At 36.7% G+C, this 18,943-nt stretch overlaps 1 protein-coding gene and 1 long non-coding RNA gene across 6 annotated transcripts in view; one reads left to right on the top strand and one right to left on the bottom strand.

The window, feature by feature from the left end:
* Window positions 1–18,943, bottom strand: part of LOC138740440 (disks large homolog 3-like) — a 379,720-nt gene that overhangs the window by 146,811 nt on the left and 213,966 nt on the right. The gene's annotated exons all lie outside the window — the stretch shown is intronic.
* Window positions 269–18,943, top strand: part of LOC138740443 (uncharacterized) — a 103,229-nt gene continuing 84,554 nt past the window's right edge. Inside the window, exon 1 of one of the 2 annotated variants that reach the window (XR_011342916.1) lies at window positions 269–564. This is a non-coding gene — a long non-coding RNA (uncharacterized lncRNA). Of the gene's footprint in view, window positions 565–6,417; window positions 6,482–18,943 lie in introns of those variants that run through there. The other variant, XR_011342917.1, reaches the window with a different exon arrangement.

The raw sequence follows: 18,943 nt of genomic DNA, 5'->3' as shown, positions 1-18,943 counted from the left end.
AGTGATGAAGTTGTAGCGGACTTGCAGAATTAGATTAAACTAATTTGCTGTGTACAGTTACAAGTCACATGGATGTAAGTGACACAAAGGAATATCACACAATGTGCTACCATAAGCGTCCAAGGAACATTACATGCAGCACCAAAGGGCAGTGCACAATGTACAGACGGAAAGCCAAACAGCAATTTACAATGACGAACAACATAAAGTCATGGAACATGAGATGCTACATTACCCCACACAACCAAGGAGGATATCACAATGTGGAATCATATACAACCCAGAATCATTACCGAGTAGCAAAATAGCAGTGAGGGCAAAGAAATCCTACAGAATGACAAATAAATGAAGTAATTCTTCAGTTTTTTTCCCCATTCACTATACACTGCTCCAATTGAACAAAAATGTGCTTGCAGACATGGAACAAGAGAGGGCCATTCATTCATTTGACCAAGCAGGAAGTTTTGACAACAAATCTCAACTTTCAGTGAAACATCTTTGGAGGTTATGGCAGCAATTTCTCAGGATAATTATGTACCTGGCTGGATGTTGGAGAAGTACTGGGTAAGTGATCTTCATTTTCCTATTGTTTAATTATTGCTAAAATGCAGCTCAAGCACGAATAGGCAAACAGATGAGGTGAACAGCCAGAAAATACAAATATTTCAGTACAATAGATAAGGCAATGAGCATATCATAAAAAAAAACACTTTCCAAGTTAATAACTCTATTCCTCCTTGGGAATGACATCATCTCATATTATCTTTAACCTGAACCTTCTGACCAATGCTGACTGCTAACAACTCAATCAGATTTATGTGGTAGAACATTAAGCACCTAAGTTCATTTTTGGTCACTTGTTCTGGTAATTACAATCAAGTGTTCTTTGTAACTGAAGCAAATCAGTGACCTGAAAAGTATGTGGACCTTATTGTGCCACACCCCATTAGTCTGGGTGAGTTATTAAAATTTCCTTTATCTCTTAGCAGCCTGTAGTCAAACCATCCTCTCCCATGAAATCTCCAATATGTGAGATTAGCAGGGGATATATCAGTCATGTGTAAAGTGATAAGTCACAAGAAAAATTAACCAAGCATCACCACATAGAGTATGATTAAAAAAAAAGGAAAGTCAGAGCTAAAGTTCATTTGTTGAATCTATTAGAATTTGAATTAATCATAAAATCTCGTAAATCACATGGTATACGAGTCTGAACTTAAGTATTAGAATCAGGAGGAGTATTAGCACCAACACATTGCCAGTGCTTTATTGTGTTATATCAACATTCACTAACCACAGTTACAATGGAAACTGGGTATGCTGCTTCATCAATCTGGAGAACTGGCAAATACTTCAAAACAGCTAAAACTACTCCCATGAAGAGTTTCAACTTTTGGAAAAAAAAAGGCACAGTCCTATGAAAACCTCATAACATTTTTAAACACTGAAAGGGAGATCTGAGCACATCCTACAATGGAAAATTTGAGTTCTTAGATGCAATTAATACATTCTGGAGCTTTATATACTTCTGAAATTCAACATCCAAAAATCATGTGGTTATGAATAGGAGAAAATTACAGGCAGTTCTTCATGTGACACTTCCTTCTTCTAAGGCATTCCACCAGAATCTTTCTTACTGCTTCATTCTATTACCCCTCCTTCTTTCACAATATTCTTGCAACTTTTTTCCCTCATATGCCCATCAACTCTCCTTTGATTCCCATGTCACCATATATAATAAGGGGAAACTTACAGGCGTCAATTACTGCCATAGTTTTGGGACCTGGATCTGGGCAGAAACTCATGCTATCAGAGTAAATGAAGGTGATTTCCTTCCACTCTGAGCAGCTGAGGAGTACACTACAGGATCTTCAGACTGCCATAGGTGGAGTCAGAGATGTTTTTTCACCATGTTGAATGGTTTTGGCCAAGGATTTCCAGGACTCAGTGGGAAAACTGCATTTTTTCGAAGTTTTGAGAATATTTTTAAATAGCTTCCTTTTTTTTGCTTTGTAATCTCTACCCAGGACACTAAAAATGGAATGAAAGTTTTTAAAACCTGCAAATGCTGGAATTACATAATTAAAACCAAAATGCTCAAATTATTTCCAGAAGTTTAACATTTTATTTTACTGAGAATGGTGTCTATTTTGAAGTTGGGCTTGTGAACAGCTTAGCTTGCCTCATGGAGCTATCTGCGTGTGACTAAGGCCTCAATGTTGGGGTTATTGGACTAGGATCAATAATGACAATAGCTTGTTTATCCTTCCAATTAATTTGGGGAAATTTAGAGAGAGTGCTTGTGGTATATTTTCAGGGGCTTGATATTCCCATTCTAAGTACTCCAAGACTAAGAAGCATATACAAGGCAAGGGATTACACTTGTGCAGTAGTCCATGAATTTTGTACCTGAGCTAAGGTCTAGAATTCAAACATCTCTTTCCCCAATTGTCCAAAGGCTGTGATAATGGACTAAAGGTGATGGTGAATTTTATCATCTGTATCTACCTTCACTGAGAGGACGCTCCTGGTATATGGGAAGTGGTCCATGTTTTCCAGCGTCTTTTGTGAACCTTTGGTATCATGATGCTGAGAAGTCGAGTTGGTACAGGATCCTTGTCTTGTGAATGTTGACTGTAGTGTCTCTGTTATGCTTCAGTCAATACACTGATTATGACATTGCAAAGATCACAAAAATGCAAAGCTGACTGTGTGCATAGTTTAACAACTGCAGATTAGATGACTCTCCTGTCTATTCCATGTTGTAACAAATACATCGTAGAAATAGCACACATTTTGAGTTGAAGGCCTAAGAACTCCCTGTAAGAATGATTCCCTGGGATGTATTCCATCAGGATCATGGGACTTATCTATTTTTAGACCTACTAATTTGCTCAGCACCACCTCTAGTGATAGCAATTGTATTGAGGTCTTCATCTTCCATTGCATCCAATAAACACCAACGGCTATTTTGTTTCAGGCTTCATGGTGGAAGACATCTTGAACATGCCAAAGAATGATGGGAGGTGATGACCTCGATACAATCAATATCTCTAAAGAGGTAATGCTGAGCAAGTAAAAATTAAACAAGTCCACTGATGGAAAGCATCCCAGGGTACTGAAAAAAAAAATGGTGCAAGTGAGGTAGATGAGTTTGTGGCAATTACTGGACTCTGGAGAGGTAGGTGTTGGTGGATGGAAAGATAGCAAGTGACATGCCACTGTTCAAAACAGGGTATAGCGAATAGGCAGGTAAATATAGGCCCATTAGCTTAACATCTATAATTGGGAATATGCTTGAAGCTATCGTTAAAGGAAGAAATAATGAGACCTCTGGATAGAAATTGTTCCATCAGGCAGACACTGCATGGATTCAGGAAGGGCAAGTTCTGTTTGTCAAATTTCCTAGAGATCTTTGAGGATATAATGAGTGCAGTGGACAGAGCGAAACAGGTGGATACTGATTTTCAGAAGGTGCTGCATAAAAGATTTATCCATAAGATTAGGATGCATGGCATTTGGGGTAATGTATTAGCATGGATAAAGTGATGGTTATCCAATAGAAGGAAAGCACGGTTGGGATAAATTAATCTTTTTCTGGTTGGAAATTGATGGGGAGTGAAAAGCTATAGGGATTGGCACAAGCCCACAACTATTCACAATATATATTAATGATTTGAAAGAGGGGATTGAGTGTAGCATATCTAATTTACTCATGACATGACAATGAGCAGACCAGCACATTATACAGAGGATGTGAAGAGTGCAGAGAGTTAGAGGCAAGGGTTTGACAGATGCAGTACAATATTGGTAATGCAAGATCATCCACCTTGAAAGGAAAAATAGATCCAATTATTATTTAAATAGAGAAAGATTGCAGCATGCTGTGGTGCAGAGGGACTTGATGGTGCTTGTGAATGAATTGCAAAAGCTTGTTTGAAATCAAGAAGTCAAATGTATCATTCGCCTTTATTGCTAGAAGGATTGAATCTAAGAGCAGAGAGGTTCTGCTGAAACTGTGCAGGTACTGATGAAACTGCACCTGGAGTATTGCGTGCAGTTCTTACTTGAGAAAGGATATACTGCCTTTAGAAGAGGTTCAGAGGAGGTTATCAGGTTGATTCCATAGGTGAGCGTATTAGCCTCTGAGGAGAAATTGAGTCACTTGGGGCCATACTCACTGGAATTCAGGAGAATGAGAGTGGATCTTAGGGAAACATAACATTTTGTGAGAGATAGACAATGTATGGCAGGAAAGTGGTTTCCAATGGTATGTGAGACTAGAACAAGCAAAAATAACCTCAAAAGCCAAGGGAGTAGATTTATAAGAGATGATGAGGGAGTGCTTTTTTCCAGAGAGTAGGATCTGTGCAATTCTATGTCGAAGGAAGCAATAGAGGCTGCCTCATTGAATATATTTGAAAAACAGTAAGATAGATTTTTGTATGGTAATGGAATTTAGAGTTATGGGGCAGATGCAGGTAAGTGAGCCCATGGCCAGAACCACCATGATCTTGTTAAATGGTGGAGCAAGCTTTGTGAGCCAGATGTGTTCTTGTGTAGTAAACTCACAAACTGCCAATCTTTGCTTCACTGCTTCAAGAATACAGTATCAGGTGACATATTACTAAATGAGAACCCAGAAGTGTTTTTTCTCTGTTTATGTCTCAGAATCTACATTTCTTATCTTTTGTAGTGGATTGCGGGTTTAGAACTGCATCTTCTTCCCTGAAAATTTTTTCATGTTACGCTTCTCAGTGAGAAACAATGTCATTTCATTTTCCATCAAGTCTCCAAGGAAAGAATTGTTTTTGATATGCGACTTTGGCCAACAAGTTCCATCTGCTGGTAAAATACTTAACAGATGATGGGAACACAGAACTTGAAATTATTCTGGAATTTTACTGCACCGACTTTTACCATGAATAAGCTGCAACCTCTCTACCAAATGCAGGAGAAACAATCTTTCTGTAAAGTTAAATGGGAGTTATAACATAATATAGCTTGTACTCTCTCTATCCAGAGTGCCAACCTTGCCCCCATCTAGCATCTTCTTACAGATTCACAATCCTGCTTAATCCTGACTGTAAAATTCTTATCAAATCCCTGGCTTCCAGATTCAATATTGTTAACTCCTGGTTATTTCATGCAGACAAAACAAACAGTTTTGTTTCAATGATAGAGTAGCTCCAACACATTTGCAGTTAAACAGAGAAATATGAGAAAATGACCTTTCGTAACTACCAAGGTGATAGATTAAAACTCTGAATTCTCTCTCCATTAAAGTAAACAGCAATGTGTCTATCATCTGCCCTCTAAGCCCTAGTTGTGGAGTCCCTAGCAATATGAAATATGGGTTAAAATATCATAGCAGATGTGAAGAACCCAATATGTCAATGACTCTCTTAATCTGTAAAGTGGTTTACAATGTATAACTTTCTACCAAACACTAAGTAGGTGACAAATAGCACAGTTGCATCCAAAGGCTTTTAAAGAATGTATGAAGGAGAGAGGAAAACAAACTTCTGCTGATAGGGTTAGATGAAGGAGGGAAGGAAGAGGTTGAATGATGTACTTTTTTTAAAACTATGAAAAACTGATTCTAAACAATGCAGCTTTTTTCAATGCATTAAAAACATGATGCAATTTTTGAGGTTCAATTCAATTAGTGTACTTACTGTTCAGATCAGATGTTATCATTCTGGTTAATATAAACACTATAAAGAGTAACTAAGTAACATATTCTCCTGCATCTTTTACCAGTCTGGGCTTGATGTCAAAACTTTGGAGTATCTTGAAGCCATCACTGCACAGACCTTGAAATTAAAACTGCCAGCACGGTGGTCAAATCCAATTAGTATTTTTGTGAACCCAACTGTGATGGCTGAGGGGCCAAGAGTTCTAAACTGAACCAGAGGATGAAATTTTTCACCCAGAAGGTGGTTGGAATTTGCACTGCTGAAGCAGATGGTGGAGACAAGTAATCTCATCATATTTAATGATGAGCACTGGAATCACCTAGGCTATGGACTATGTGCTTAAAAATGGGATTCGAATCAATGGGCACGATGATTGACATAGACATCATGGGCCAGATGGGATGTTTATGTGTTATATAACTCCATGATACTCCTGCCATTCTGTCAGTCCTCTCAGTAATATTGAGATGGACAGTCCATATTTAAGGCATTATTGGCTTAGTAATACTGGAGGTCATCTTCCAAGACAATCTTTAGTGTCATAAAAATGCACATCAGTAGCCTTTCACCAGGCAAGGTGGCTGCTCAATGCAAGGAGAACGTAAACATCATGTATGATGAGGATTTTTGTATAGTTATTTTCAGTTTGATTTATAAATCTATTTTGGCCCTCTAATTGTGTTGATTTTTTATTTTTTATCTGTATTGTGGCCAAACAGATGCTGCAATGATCAGTGACTGAAGAACAAAAGAGCACGGCTTTTGAAGTATAGTGAATCAAGGTGATTTCTATCATTTTTGGGGATCTTTTGATTATTTTATTTATAAATTTAAAACCACAGTAATAGTTACATTGCATTCAATTCCAGAAATTATTTCAAAAAATTATACATATGGTATATATAATCCCACCCCACCAACCCACCTCCCCTCCCCAACCCCTAAAGAAAGAAAAAAGAAAAATCAGAGGTTGCCAAGAGAGTAAAACATTTAAACCATAAAGTCTATATTGGAAGTTACCAAGAAGTGAGGTCTTCAGAGAGTCTAAACATGCAGACCCAAATTTTGTAAATATGGGGACCATATTTTCCAAAAAGACATGATATTTATCTTGCAGGTTACAAGTGATCTTCTCTAATGGTATACAACTACGAAGTTCTGTGTGCCACCTTTCCATACCTAAATCTATTTCTGACTTCCATGATATTGCTATACATTTCCTAGAAACTGCTAAAGCAATTTGTACAAATTCAGTTTGATACATATTTAATTTTAATTTTGGTCTTATATCCATATTACTTAATACAAATAACATTGGATCCTGTGAGAATTTGACCCCTGTAATTCGTTCCAAAAATTACCTACCCCCCTAACCAAAAATGTCTAACTTTAGAACATTGCCAAGTTGAGTGCAAGGAAGTTCCAATCTTAAATTTACACCTAAAACATAAATCATAGCAGGATTTAATTAATTTAATTTTTGTGGAGCTAAATATAGTTGATGTGAAAAAATTATATTGGACTAGCCTAAATCTTACCTTTATACTTTCAGTTATATAACTCTTACACAGGTCCATCCAATCCTTTTCATTTATTTGTGTTTATAAATCTACTTCCCATCTTCATCTTGATTTATGCACCCCAATTTTGGGGGCTTTTGTTTGAAGTAAATTATACATTATTGAAATAGATTTTTTTTACAGTAGAAATTCAAATTCACTTTGATTAGGTAACAACAAACTAGAACCTATTTTGCCAGATTAAAAAATGCTTTAACTTGATAATAGCAGAATAAAGTATGATTAGGTACATTAAATTTTCCCTTCATTCAAATTTTATAAATTTCCCATTTTCAAAACAATCTTTTTAATACCAATCCGTCTCCAAATCCTCAAAATTGGATTATCCATTGAAAATGGAATAAGCCTATTTTGACAGAGGAATTTTCCTAGATATTAAACTTTTCATACCAATTTCATTATTGGGGTATTGTATTGTTAATAGCCAGGACAGAAAAGGTCATTTATAGTTGCATCACCCTTCCTTTTTTTTAATAAAAACCCTGTTTTTCTCCCCTCGTTATCATCTCACATCATAAATGATTTGTAAAATACAGGAGAGCTCATTTTGCTGTGTTGTTTCAGCACGTTAAAAGCCAGCACTGTCTTATTTTGTACAGACTTTCATTAGTTGGGTGTTGTACACATGCAGGTCGCCAAGTGGAGTCATCAGGAAATCAGCAAATTCACCTTGCTGTTCTCTGATTGGGATTTGGCTTTCTATACAGCTCACATGAAGCTGACAACATATCAGTATCACTGTGGTCTGGATTCTGGGCAAATGCCTTGATTTGCTGCTTATGGGCTCACACCAATTGACAAAGAAGTGGAATCTTCTTTGTTTCAATATGGGAAACAATGGCATTAAATAATCTGAATGCAAGTTCCACCTTGGAGAAACCAGCATCACAGCAAAGGTGTATGTTTTCTCTTCATAGGCCTCTCTGGAAGGCGAGAATGAGGTCTTTAACTCTTGTGAACAATGTTAGTGACACCATTTACAGGGTCTGGAAAATTGAAGGTATCTCTTCAGTTGTAATCTCGAAGGAACCAGATGTACAAATGTTAGTGGCTTTAGTGACCTTGGAATCTAATGGAAATGCAGTTTTTGCCTCCTTCAGCTCTGAAACTGTGGCTTCAACAGGTGGCACAGGGAAGTGCATGTGTATGTAAATAGTGTACATGTGAGAGGTCTTTAAGTTGACATGTAACATCAGCAGATGTGTTAGTTATTAAAGTGTACACATGTATTCTAAAGCTCTGTTTCTTATATAATCAGCGGATGGTACTTAGTACTACAAACCTCTCTCACAAAGTATAACTCATGACAGTAACCAATGTGTGTTGGCTCAAAAATAAAATTCTGAATTTAAAGATATTCCTTGAAGCATCTCCTGATCATTGCTAATTAATGGTTCTGACCCACACGGCTGTGCAGTTGATTTTCTGGTGATATTGCACATGGATTTCAATTTTAAAAAGAGAACTGTGGCACTGACAGAGCATTGTTAACAGGAGAACAAATCATAGGAGAGATGACTACTCTGCCAGGAAATGGAAAAAATCTCAGACAAAATACAAGCAAGCTGCATAGCTATCCATGGACTGTACAAATAAGAGCCCCTTTTCCACTGGCATCCCAGTTAATTGGATGTGCAGTGTCCCAGGATAGGAAGCTCTTTGTACCATTTCCACTGGGCCACCCTTAACTGGGACACTAATTGCTTTTCCACTGAACACAACTCATTCCCAGGGATCGGAGTGTTCTATCTTAAAGTGGAAATGGGTGACTTTTTGCTGTCTATTTTCCATTGGTTTTATTAACTCACTAGCATCAACAAATGCCGGGGATATGAGTAAGGGTAGAGGTGGTTAATCTCTGGCATGAAATAACATAATTTGATGCCAGCGTAAAGACAATGTTTCTTTTCCACTGGACCCTGTCTCAGTAAATTCCCAATTAATTCTTGGGACAAGGTGCCAGTGGAAAAGGGGCTATTCATGCAAGTCACTGATAATATACATAACTAGAATGGTAATGTTTATTTCTGCAAACAGTATAATGAGCTAAATTATACTTTGAGAATAGGAAAGCTATTCTGCTGAATGGAATGACTGAGACCTATTGCATGTATACACTAGTCTGAAATTTCAGATGTAGTCAGGTACAGACACTATTCATAGGAAGTACAGTTAATTTCAAGTCATACTATGTTCAGGTATTAAATGAATGGAGGAGCCTGATAGCTGTGGGGGAAAAATATGTTCTTGATCCTAGAGGTTCTGGACATCAGGACTCTATACCTTCTGCCTGAAGGTAGAAGTGATAAAAGATTATGAGGAGTTTGATGGGGACCCTTTTTGATGTTGACTGCCTTTTTGAGACAGTCTCTCATAAATGGACTGGAAGTCGGTGGTAATGACAGATCAAGCTAAGTTTGCCATTTTCTGAAGCCTCCACATTCTTGGGTACTCAAATTTTAAAATCAGCCAGTGATGCAAATAATCAGTATACATTCCACAGTACACCTTGAGAAATTCAATAGAGTTTTTGACCACATGGCATATCTCCTCAGACTTCTTAGAAATTAGAGGCATTGAAGTGCCTTCTTCACAGCTGCCTCATTGCTGGCTCCAGGAGAGGTCCTCTGACATTTGGACTTCCAGGAAAGTACTAACCCTCTCCTCCCTTGCCCCTGAATTAAGGCAGGTGTGTGGTCTCTTGGCCTTCTAAAAATTCATAATAATCTCATTGGTCTTGCTGATGTTGAGAGCAAGATTGTTGTTCTGACACCACACAACAGATTCTCAATCTCTATCCTATTTGGAGCTGAATATGGCAATGCAATAATGAGTAGAGGGAAAAATGCAGCCTTGAGTGCTCATGTTTTTTTTTTTTTTTTTTTTTTTTTTTTTTTAAATTTTTTATTTTTCACACCATAAATCACAATAGCCATGATATACACTTTTTCTTTTCCACACATTTACAGTGACTTTTTCTCCCTCCCCCCTCCCTCCTCCCAAGCCACCCCCCCATCCCTCCCCCCTCTCATCCATTTTAGTTATACAATCTAGGTTGCATTAATTCAGTTAGACAATGTTGTCATTCAACAAAAATACACCAGAAATTCTACTGAGTCCATTTTTTTCTTCTCTTCTCCTTCCATCAACTTAGGTAATGTTTGTTCCCGGTAGGTTTTCGCTATTGTATTTAATGTAAGGCTCCCATACTTGTTCGAATATTTCAATATTATTTCTTAAACTATATGTTATTTTTTCTAATGGAATACATTTATTCATTTCTATATACCATTGTTGTATTTTCAAATTATCTTCCAATTTCCAGGTTGACATAATACATTTTTTTGCTACAGCTAGGGCTATCTTAACAAATCTTTTTTGTGCATCCTCCAAGTCAATTCCAAATTCTTTATTTTTTATGTTACTTAGGAGAAAGATCTCTGGATTCTTTGGTATATTGTTTTCTGTTATTTTATTTAATATCTGATTGAGATCATCCCAAAATTTTTCTACTCTCTCACATGTCCAGATTGCATGAATTGTTGTTCCCCTTTCTTTTTTACATCGAAAACATCTATCAGATACTGTTGGGTCCCATTTATTTAACTTTTGCGGTGTAATGTATAGTCTGTGTAACCAATTATATTGTATCATACGCAGCCTCGTATTTATTGTATTTCTCATCGTTCCAGAGCATAACTTCTCCCATGTTTCCTTTTTTATCTTTATATTTAAATCTTGTTCCCATTTTTGTTTAGTTTTACCATTTGTTTCCTCATTTTCCTTTTCTTGCAGTTTAATATACATATTTTTTATAAATCTTTTGATTAACATTGTATCTGTAATCACATATTCAAGGTTACTTCCCTCTGGTAAACTCAAGTTGCTTCCTAATTTATCTTTCAAGTAGGATCTCAGTTGGTAATATGCCAGCGCTGTATCTCCCGTTATCTTGTACTTATCTCTCATTTGTTCAAAGGATAAGAATCTACTTCCTGAAAAACAATTTTCTATTCTTTTAATCCCTTTTTTTTCCCATTTTCTAAAGGCAAGGTTGTCTATTGTAAAAGGGAGTAGCTTATTTTGCGTCAATATTAGTTTTGGTATTTGGTAATTTATTTTATTTCTTTCTACATGTATCTTCTTCCATATATTGAGGAGATGGTGTAATACTGGAGAAGTTCTATGTTGTACCAATTTTTCGTCCCATTTATATAATATGTGTTCAGGTATCTTTTCCCCTATTTTATCTAATTCTAGTCTCGTCCAGTCTGGTTTTTCCCTTGTTTGATAAAAATCTGATAGGTACCTTAATTGTGCGGCTCTATAATAATTTTTGAAGTTTGGCAATTGTAAGCCTCCTTGTTTATACCATTCTGTTAATTTGTCTAGTGCTATCCTCGGTTTCCCCCCTCTCCATAAAAATCTCCTTATTATTTTCTTTAACTCTTTGAAGAATTTTTCTGTCAGTTGTATTGGCAATGCCTGAAATAAGTATAGTATCCTTGGAAAAATGTTCATTTTAATACAGTTTATCCTTCCTATCAGTGTTAGTGGTAGCTCTTTCCAATGCTCTAAATCGTCCTGTAGTTTTTTCATTAGTGGATTGTAATTGAGTTTATATAATTGGCCTAGATTTTTGTTTATTTGCACACCTAGGTATCTTATTGCCTGCGTTTGCCATCTGAATGGGGATTCCTCCTTAAATTTTGAGAAATCCGCGTTATTCATAGGCATTGCTTCACTTTTATTTACGTTTATCTTGTATCCCGACACTTCTCCATATTCCTTCAATTTCTTATATAGTTCTTTTATTGATAGTTCTGGTTCTGTTAAGTACACTATCACATCATCCGCAAACAGACTGATTTTATATTCCCTGTCTTTTATTTTTATTCCTTTTATATTATTATCTCTTCTTATCGATTCTGCTAGTGGTTCTATAGCTAGCGCAAACAATAATGGTGATAGTGGGCATCCCTGCCGCGTTGACCTGCTTAAGTTAAATTGCTTTGATACATGTCCATTTACTGTCACTTTCGCTAACGGTCCCTTATATAATGCTTTAATCCAATTAATATACTTCTCCGGTAAACTGAATTTTTGCAATACTTTGAACAAGTAATTCCATTCTACTCTGTCGAAGGCTTTCTCTGCGTCTAAAGCAACTGCTACTGCCGGTGCTTTATTTCCTTCTACTGCATGAATTAAGTTAATAAATTTACAAATATTGTCTGTTGTGCGTCTTTTTTTGATAAATCCAGTTTGGTCTAAATTTACCATTTTCGGTACCTGTTCTGCTAATCTGTTCGCTAATAGTTTAGCTATTATCTTATAATCTGTGTTTAGCAAAGATATTGGTCTATATGACGCTGGTGAGAGTGGATCTTTCCCTTGTTTTAGTATCACTGTAATTATTGCTGTTTTACATGAATCTGGTAAGTTTTGTGTCTCATCAATCTGGTTGATTACATCCAGGAGGGGCGGTATTATTAGGTCTTTAAATGTTTTGTAGAATTCTATTGGGAGTCCATCCTCTCCTGGTGTCTTATTATTTGGTAAATTTTTTATTATCTCTTGTATTTCTACTGTTCCAAATGGTTCTGTTAATTTATTTTGTTCCTCTATTTGTAGTTTTGGTAGTTCAATTTTAGTCAAAAATTCATCTATTTTCCCTTCTTTCCCTTCGTTTTCGGTTCGGTATAATTGTTCATAGAATTCTCTGAAGTTTTCCTTAATTTCTTTTGGATTATATGTAATTTGTTTGTCTTTTTTCCTTGTTGCCAATACCGTTTTCTTAGTTTGCTCTGTCTTAAGCTGCCATGCTAGGATTTTGTGTGTTTTTTCCCCTAGTTCATAATATTTCTGTTTTGTCTTCATTATATTCTTCTCCACCTTATATGTTTGTAATGTTTCATATTTTATTTTTTTATCCGCCAATTCTCTTCTTTTGGTTGTATCTTCCTTTATTGCTAATTTTTTTTCTATGTTTATTATTTCCCTTTCCAACTGCTCTGTTTCCTGATTATAGTCCTTCTTCATCTTGGTTGCATAACTTATTATTTGCCCTCTAATGAATGCTTTCATTGCGTCCCATAGTATAAACTTATCTTCCACTGATTCCGTATTTACTTCAAAGTACATTTTTAATTGTTTTTCAATAAATTCTCTAAAATCCTGTCTTTTAAGTAGCATGGGGTTTAATCTCCATCTATACATTCTTGGAGGGATGTCTTCTAGCTCTATTGCCAATAACAGGGGTGAGTGGTCCGATAATAGTCTAGCTTTATATTCCGTTTTCCTAACTCTCCCTTGTATGTGGGCTGATAACAGGAATAGGTCTATCCTTGAGTATGTTTTATGTCTAGTCGAGTAGTATGAGTATTCCTTTTCTTTTGGGTTTTGTTTCCTCCATATGTCCACAAGTTTCATTTCTTGCATTGATTTAATTATAAATTTGGTTACTTTGTTCTTCCTGTTAATTTTTTTCCCCGTTTTATCCATATTTGGATCCAAATTCAGATTGAAATCCCCTCCTATTAGTATGTTCCCTTGCGTATTAGCTACCTTCAAAAAGATATCTTGCATAAACTTTTGATCTTCTTCGTTAGGTGAATATATATTAAGTAGATTCCAAAGCTCTGAATATATCTGACATTTTATCATAACATATCTCCCTGCTGGATCTATTATTTCCTCTTCTATTTTAAATGGCACATTTTTGCTAATTAATATAGCCACTCCTCTTGCTTTTGAATTATACGATGCTGCTGTTACATGTCCTACCCAATCTCTCTTTAATTTCATGTGCTCCAATTCAGTTAAATGTGTTTCTTGGACAAATGCTATATCTATTTTTTCCTTTTTCAGTAAATTTAGTAGTTTCTTCCTTTTAATTTGGTTATGTATTCCATTAATATTTAGAGTCATATAGTTCAGCGTAGCCATTTTATATTTTGTTTATCTTCTCTTTCCGTTTTTCCATCATTACCTTTCCTCCTTTTCCATTTCTGTTTTCTTATTTTCAACTCTTTACCAGACAACATTCCTACAACATCCAACTTTTTCCTTATTCTCCTATTTCTATCTTCTTTATCCCCAATCTCCCCTTCCCCTCCTGAGTTGCCCTTTATCCCTTGTCGGACAACCACATCTCCCCTCTCCATTTGGATTTGCGAATCCACTCGCAAGCGTCAACTGATTTTGCAGTGACCGCTCTTTTCCCCCCACCCAGCCCCCCCCAGAAAAGATTTCACTTTTCATATGTCACAAAGGTCACTCTTTTAATTCCCTCCTTATTCTCTCTATTCCATTACCTTCCCTTATTAATTCTTGTCTATACTTTCTATGTTTTCCTCTAATTACAGATACTTTCACATATGCCCGTTGTCTCTATTCACTCTTATACCTCTTTACCCGCATACATATCAATCGTGGTCATTTTTACCCTCCTTACCCGTCTTCATCCCTCAGTCTATTTTTGTCTTTACCCACATACATATCAATCGTGATAATTTTTGCTCTCATTACCCGTCTTCATCCCTCAGTCTATTTTTGTAATTGTTCTGCAAATTTTCGTGCTTCTTCTGGATCCGAGAATAGTCTGTTTTGTTGTCCTGGAATAAATATTTTCAATACCGCAGGATGCTTCAGTGTAAATTTATATCCTTTCTTCCATAAAATCGCTTTTGCTGCATTGAACTCTTTTCTCTTCTTTAGGAGTTCAAAGCTTATATCTGGATAAATGAAGATTTTTTGCCCTTTATACTCCAGTGGTTTGTTGCCCTCTCTTACTTTTTCCATTGTCTTCTCCAGCACCTTTTCTCTTGTAGTATATCTTAGGAATTTTACTACAATAGATCTTGGTTTTTGTTGTGGTTGTGGTTTAGGGGCCAATGCTCTATGTGCCCTTTCTATTTCCATTTCTTGCTGTAGTTCTGGACATCCTAGGGCCTTAGGGATCCATTCTTTTATAAACTCCCTCATATTCTTGCCTTCTACATCTTCCTTAAGGCCCACTATCTTTATGTTATTTCTTCTGTTATAATTTTCCATTATATCTATTTTTTGGGCTAGTAATTCTTGTGTCTCTTTAGTTTTTTTATTAGATTCCTCCAATTTCTTTTTTAAGTCTTCTACCTCCATTTCTGCTGCTATTGCCCGTTCTTCCATCTTGTCCATTTTTTTCCCCATTTCTGTTAAGGTCATATCCATTTTATTTATTTTCTTTTCTGTGTTGTTTATTCTTCTTCTTAAATCATTGAATTCCTGTGTTTGCCATTCTTTAAATGACTCCATGTATCCTCTAACAAGAGCAAGTACCTCCTTTACCTTGCCTATCTTTTCTTCTTCTATTTCCCTGTACTCTTCCTCTTCCTCTTCTTCTTCCTCTAGGTTGACCATCTGTTGTTTCTTTGCTGCCCTTTCCTCCTCTTCTTTCTTGTTTCCATTGTCTTCTGTGGTGTCTTCTTGCTGCAGGTGTTCTGCAGCTGTCGTTGCCGGCTGTGGAGATCGACTCCCCAGCTGGTCCCCCCTCCCGTCGGTGTGTTTTTTTGTATGCGCATCGCGCATGCGCGAGGAGTCGCGCATGCGCGGTTGCGCACTTTTACTCGGCTCTGTGAGCCATTGTTGTAGTTCTCTTTCTACCGACCTGAGGTAGTGGGGTCTTCTCTCCGCAGCGGGCCTCTTCGGACAGGTAAGGCCTTCACCTTTTTCCTCCGTTGTCTTCTCTTCCTCTCTTCTTTCCGTTGATTTTGATTTTTCTCCTTTTGTCTCCATCTTCTTTCCACCTTTATATTCACTTTTCTTTAACTTGTATTTCTGTGCCTTTGTATTTTCTCTCGTTTTTCCCGACTTTTCTGGAGAGGGCTGGAGTTCACCGTCTGGCCACTACTCCATCACGTGACTCCTCCGAGTGCTCATGTTGATGGTCAGTGAGGAAATGATGTTGCCAATCCATACTGATTGGAGTCTGCAAATGAAGAAATTGAGGATCCAGTTGCAAAGGGATGAACAGAGTCCCAGATCCCAGAGTTTGATTATTAACTCTTTCAGTATGATAGTGTTAAACATCAATCTGTGGTCAATGAACAACAGCCTGACATAAGTGTTCTTGTGGTCCAGGTGATCTAATGCAGAGTGGAGGGCTAGCAAAATTGCATCTGCTCTTCACCAATTGTGATGTTAGGTCAAATGGTGTGTCCAGGTCATTCCTGAGACAGACATTGATTTGTACCATAACCACTCTCAAAGTACTTCATCACTCTTAGCGCAAGTACCGCCAACTAGAAGTCATTGAGGTTGCTCATCTTGTTCTTCTTGGACACAGCTTTGAAAGATGCTTTTTTTGAATCAACACAAGCAATAACCCCATCCATTTGATCCACGAGGGTTTGCTAGACATAGCCAGGTACTCCATTTGGGCCAGCTGTTTGCCACAGATGCACCCTTTTGAATGTTCTTTGGTTAAGACAGCTCAAGATCAATTAGAAAAAATGTGCATAATATCCAAGCATTTATTGCCAAATCACATTTGGAAACACAATTAAACAAATATAAATTGATTTCTGAGGATGCATGTATTGCTGTTACTGACTACAAGGCACCACATAAAAAGGTCAATGGAAGTAGAGTTACACCAGCTGGAAAAAATGGTGTCTTAGTGAAAATGACTCAAAATGAATTGGCAACTGTTCTCATAAAAATAACTAAGGCTACAAATTTGTTAGATTATGTGTCAACTATGTGACCTTCACACAGAACAGCTGTGATGAGTAATACACATTGCAGGCATCTCATGGTCTTTGCACAACATTGGAAAGAACTAAATTCTTCATGCAGATAGACACCACACACATACACTCAATTAAGTACAAAGGGACTTGACATTATCTCACTGTAAGTACACAAAAAATCTTTCCTCTTATACCCAATTGCAAGAAATCTTTCCGTTTATAAAGTACAAGATCCATTGTCAATGAACCCAGGATGATTGCTTCTTGCCACCACTGCTGAGGAAGGTATTCTTTACATTATAGAAGAGGTACTTAAGCAACTATATCACCACAATGTGAAACTTAAATAAAGTAAATGTGCCTTTGTCCAAAGAGAAGTTGTCTCATTCTGATTAGAAATGAATGCCAAATGTTTGCAACAAATGACAGTCATTGTTAAAGTGAAGAGAGATAAAAATGACAAAGGTCCTTTTTTAGATATTATTCAATTTTACTCTAGATTTTAATCATTTAGCAATGATATCACACTGCATGTGACATGACAGAAGTCTATGAGTGGAGCCTCTTACTACAGAGAAGGTGATGTTACACCATGGTGATGGAGTGGAGAAGCTAGTAGCATTTATGTATTACACTCCATATAAAATTGAATGAAATGATGTAGGAGAGAATTTCAAGCTATCATTTGCAGATCTGATTATATCTGTTGCAGAAGTGCAACCGTATCTTTCATGCATTAATTCATTCATTAACTTCCTCATAACATCCAGCTTCATTGCCAAAAAGTTGCATGTAATCTGAAGGGAACTTTGAAGAAATAACTTTTCCAAGGTTGTTCATGTTTAGACATTAATCATTGTTTAGTTAACTTCCTATTCAAGCAGTATGCTACATTTCACCACAGAATTCACACCATAACAATTGTTGCTGTGTCACTCCAATGTGTTTGAACTCATTGCAACTCAACTTTGGGGAGAGAGTAGTTAAAACAAAAGCAAAATTCTGATTCATACATCCTATCAACTCATCAGGGGGAGGCAAAGAGTGGAAGTTTAGACAACATAAGACAATTGAGTGTTTAGAGATTGACAAAACACATACGAAAACAAGGAAGGAGATTGGTAAGACAGTATGTTTGTATCACCAAACCATACCTTGTGCGAATTGGAAGAAAAATTAGAAATGTTCATGATTGTGAAATGATTTCAGCAAGAAACGTTGAACATATTGAGGAAATATGTGATGATGGGTTATTTCCAGGTCCTGGAACACATCAAAAGTACACATCAAAAGTGAATAGTGAGTCCCTGATGGTTACATGTTAATGTGTGTGAGCATTTGAGTAACCCAAATGGAATTGCTAGTTGCTTAGTGCATCAGGAGTGACACTGGTTTCTGATCCAAGTTGGAGTTAGAGAGAAATGTGGGGATAAAGTATAAAAGTCTGCGTGGTAATTGTAAGATAAGAATACTATTACTTGTTAAGCTTCAATATCCTCTGAACTGGAAAAAGTGCATGCTTTATAAAGGAAAAGGATGAGTAAGGTGAGAAATTGAATTGCACTGTAATTTGTCTGCAGCATGGAACACTATATAACAGAAATAGGCCCTTTGGCTCTTCTAGTCTATGCTGAACTATATTTTCTGCCTAGTCCCACTGATCTGCACCCAGGCCATCAAAAATTCATCAGATCAAGAATTAACTACAATCCCTGAAACCCAGATGTCATTAATAATGTTTAACCATCTGAAAATGTCAGTTCACAAACTGCAGCTGCAATTGCTTTTCATCTGTGGAAACAAATCCTCAGAGAGGGAAAACAATGCAGTATATTTGAACGTAAATATGAAAATGAGTCAAGCGTAAATGTGACATAGTAGCATCATCCTGTGTTATAAGCGCATGTCTCAGTTGTTTTCAGTCTCCAAT

Source organism: Narcine bancroftii, chromosome 8, assembly GCF_036971445.1.
Source record: "Narcine bancroftii isolate sNarBan1 chromosome 8, sNarBan1.hap1, whole genome shotgun sequence".
Lineage (NCBI taxonomy): Eukaryota > Metazoa > Chordata > Chondrichthyes > Torpediniformes > Narcinidae > Narcine > Narcine bancroftii.
The sequence above is the reverse complement of the archived record's forward strand: the minus strand, read 5'-3'. Positions and strand labels throughout refer to the sequence as shown.